The following is a 4,627-nucleotide window of genomic DNA, read 5'->3' as shown; positions in this document are numbered from 1 at the left end:
CTCTGCTGTAATACTAGCTGCTTTCAGCTTAGCTGGTTCCTCTTGGGAGTAGATGTAATGCTGACCTTGTTGGACTATTTGTGACACACTATATGTGATTGTGGCTAACAGAAGTTTATTTTGGGGTCCTTAATCACCGTTCTTGTGTGATTCTAGCAAGGTAGTGATAGCCCTCGCCAAACTGTCCCAGCTCTACATGTGACCTATTTAACCTACAAAAATCTATGAATTATTAAGATCTGTTTGGTCAAGACATATCTCTCAAAAGTAGGCATCTATTATAAAACTTCAGAAAACTTCCCAATCAAACTTCCTAGTTAAAAAGAGAACATATACGTTATGGTTTTATTTTGCTGTCTTTACTTTTTAAGGATTCGTTTTGGCTCTCACTTGAACCAGACCAGTAATTCCCCTCAGCGCAGTCACAGTTTAAAATACTCCAGATGTCACAGCTTCAGCCTGTCAGACATTCATTAGAGATTTGAACACCTAAGAGGGAGACACATAAACACAGAACTTTGAAATATCTTCTAAAGGGTCTTTGTTTGCCAAGTTCTCCAAACTTTTCTCTGAGACCAGCTCACTGTGGACCCCCTGCAATCTATCACCAGTCAGTCCTCAGGCTTACTCCCCCTGATAAGGTCCTCAAATCAGAACGTTCAGACCACGTCTGTGATGATAAGAAAACATTCCTCTCCGCTTTTAATTACATCTCATCCTCTTCTTTGTACTTGCTTTCATGTTGCAGGCATGAACGCGGAGCAGCTGCAGACTGCACTCTTGGGATTGTAGCTTACAGCTATGTTTCTGGACAGTCCTAAACAAAGATGCTCAAAGTAAAAACTAATCCGTGTTGATCTATTCCGAACACTGATTCTGTGTAGGAAACTGTAGGTTTAAAGGTAATCAAGCTCAAAGGAAGCCTGAGAAAAGATATGGATATTCCCTATGATCATGGTGTGGCTATATGACGTTTTGTGTCTGTAATTCTTGTGAAGCTGATTGCTTTCTCGGGAGATGTCGCTCCAGATGCAGATCGTCATCTCTTCACATATTTACTCTCAGAGGACCAGAGGAACAGAAACTCTCCCAGCTGCCTTTTTGGATGCAGCAATCACGCCTCTTAGATGCATACTGTCTCAGTTCTATGTCTCGAAAACTCCTTGAGCTTCTTTTAGATGATCAGTAGGCTCATAAAATCACTTTCTAGTTCTCACCACTTCAAAACAACTAACCTGGAAAACCTATTTAATTTACAGAAGCTCACTGCTGGTCTAAACTTACAAAATCAACCTTGGATCTTCGTCCGTGCATGATCACTCACAAAATCGAACTGGAGATAAAAGCTCCCCTACCTGTTAACTTTTATCTGCAAACAAAGTTTTAAAGCAATAAAGTGGGTGGCCAACAGTTTTCCTTCTCAATTCAATATTTTTTCTCTCAGGGACATCAAGGTCAGAAAGATTACATTGATTTCTTTAGGTAAATAAATAGAACCCACTCAAATCTTTACTTTTTCTTGTTCTGTTTTGAGTGCTGTAAACAATTTACAGACCAGCAGATTGTTACCGCCTGTGAGACTGTGGTGAAAACTGTTTATTGGTGAGTGGATGTCAATGGTTTAACTGTGCCTGAAAAAGTTTGAATAAAGTTTAGCTTATAATCACCACCGTTGTCTTGATGAACAGCATCCTTTGACACAGATTGTGGTGTTAACCTTGTCAGGAAGTGGGTGTGTTCAACGTCACACCACTTCAGCTGGTCATACACGCCTCCATCTTTGTGAGGTTGTTGCAAACGGAGCTTACCAGACAGAATCAGTGACACAGTCTAAAAATGCATTATATTTTAAAGGAAGTAATTGGCTCAATGAAGGAAGTAAAAATGTGACTGACTTGAAATACCTCCTGAAAGTAACACCTAGGGAGTCAAGTAGTGTAGTTAACACTAAAAATATCTGTGCTTCCTGTCACAGGGGACTCAGGTAGAAGTATATCCAAGCCTTAATGGGCATCTGCAAGCAAATTAATGTTGACAAAAACGTTCTGAGATTTTCATCATAATCTCAAGAAATAAAGGTATGGAAGATTTCACTCTATGTGTAATGGATCCATGTAGTGTACAAGTTATACCTTTTAAAATGAGGAACAAAAAAAAAAGAATGGAGCTTTTCACAATATTCCAATCTTCTTCAGGTGTACATATCGTCATTTGTACATGTTTTTATGTCAGTGGTTCGTGATATTTTCTTTTGCATATGGTGTGGACAGTGAACACAATGGACCAGCTTCACTCTTACCTTGCCTGACCAGTGGGCTTGTAATGTTGTAATGTTGGTCGGAAACATGGCAACACTTTTGCAATCTATGAAGTCCTTTAGAAACTGCCATGGGTGCGGCTGTTTCTGCAGGACTTCATGCTCACGTGCAAATAATCCTGTTGCTACTTTCGGAGCATATGATGAACAGCAAGACTCCTCCTAGATGAATACTTAGAAGCACAGCAATACCTTGCTCCTTACTCTGCCTGTAGCTCGACTCGAATGTCATTCAAACTCAAAATCCTTAAGTCTCTTCCTGGTTCAGACCACTTCTACAGTGGACTGGAGATCTACATTCATTTATATCAGTGCAGGCAGCTTACCTGTACAGTATTCTCCTACCTATCTGCTCTGGCTCCCAAAGACAATATGGAGATCAGCTTGGGCGCAAAGGAAAAACATGGTAAATCAATTAACTGTTACCTGTCACTACATCCCCTCATCTACAAACATCATCAGGAGATCTCTTAACCAGCCAAGGAGTAACACAACACTTCCAGGCAGGATTAAGACAAAACTTCAATATGCTTTTGTGCTTAGTGAAAGTACTGCGGTGGCAAGGGTGGGTCAACCAGTTTGATTTCTGAAGGCTCGTGTTTGAGCAGGATATCACCAGCTTTACTTGTGATTTATGAATGAACCACAGGAAAGCGGCTTGTCTTTGAGAGATTATGACAAAACCGTCTCGTGAAAGAGGCTAGAGACTTAAACGCCTCGGCACCTGGCTGTTCAACATCTGGTTTAGCCATTTCAGGACCCAACCCCCCTGTGCCATTAATCTGTATATTACAAATAATACTCTAATTATCTTACATTCTCAGAAATCTCTCCTGAGTCCAACTAATCATATTCCCTCATCTTCCAGATAAATCCCTGGCTGAAGTCATCATTAGATTTTAAAATTTTACAATAAATCTGCTTCAACATTACTTTGCAGCTCAAATGTGACTATAAGATTTAGGTCACAAAAAAAACCCCTCAAATATGACCCAGTGAGCACAATCCCATGTGACTAATTCTAAAAATATTTCTTTAAGTTAGCCAGTACAAATGCAGCATTCAATGTCAATCTGTTCAATGTTTGTAAAAGTGAGGAACACAAACCCAAATGGAGTAGCTGGGACACGAGTTGTCCAAACTAAAACGTTTTACATCAGCATATGAACAGCAGCCATGATGTCTGGAATAATTAAGATAATTATACATCAGTACATGGATTAAAGATGATATCACAGTGCAGTTTATTAGTTCAATGTTGTACCGAGCAGGTTGCCATAAACATAAAAAAAATAAATAAAATAAATTCTTCTCAATCCTCCTTGTCTGGTGGCACCTTTTAAATGTCTCTCTTCAGACCTTCTCATACACACCGGAAAATTTCCTTCAATTACTTGACAGTTTCTTTGCATGACCTAAGACACACTATCCCACTCATCAGCGTATTGTTTATTTGGGTTTTCCAGCCAACATGCAGCGGTTTGGTGGCCAAGATAGGGCAATTCATAAAAAGCTGCTTTTCTTTGCTTCAAGATTGTATTGGCCTCAGAAGGATGGATGAGTTCGGGAATGAGTTCAAAGAAGCGAGTGAGCGGGAGACGATTCTGGAAAGTGGCTAAAAGTGATCCGGTCTTGCTTTGTGAAACAGCTGGATGTATTCTCAAAGACGCAGAGGAGAGCAATGAGTCATAAAGCCCAGGAAATGGCCACCTATTTCTCCAATTAGAGTGATAAGACTAGATAGCTCCTTGGAGGAAAAAGAAGTCAGAGATTGCTCCAGTGTGTGTTAGGACCTACATGCAAGTCTTTATATCTGTTTTCATTGGAATCTCTTTTTTTCCTCTGAAAGCAGACACTTGAACCCATATCCAACATCTCTTCAGTGGTTTCTATTTTCAACTCTGTTTTACTCGATCGTTGATGGAATATTTTCTCTGTGTGTGCGCCGATCTGTTAGGGGGTCTGTGTCTGCCGTCTGGATGTGTTCGGGATTGGCATGGCCTAATGAGATCCAGGTTTGAGAACATTCCGGGTTTAAAGTGTGACACTGACACCCTTCTCGGCTCCACGGGGCTGTAACCATATCACACAACCATCAAGATGATGTGTTCATTCCTGCAGAGCCAGAAGTAACTCTTGACACCCAATGAGGTCTGCCTGCCGAGGGCTAATGTGCATCTGTTATAGCTTTTGTCAGCTAGACTTTGCATATTCTCACACTTTCACACAAGAATACACACACACACACACACACACACACACACACACACACACACACACACACACACACACACACACACACACACACAC

The sequence above is a fragment of the Poecilia reticulata genome, linkage group LG1 (genome assembly GCF_000633615.1).
Source record: "Poecilia reticulata strain Guanapo linkage group LG1, Guppy_female_1.0+MT, whole genome shotgun sequence".
Classification (NCBI taxonomy): Eukaryota; Metazoa; Chordata; class Actinopteri; order Cyprinodontiformes; family Poeciliidae; genus Poecilia; species Poecilia reticulata.
Note: the sequence above shows the minus strand (reverse complement) of the source record.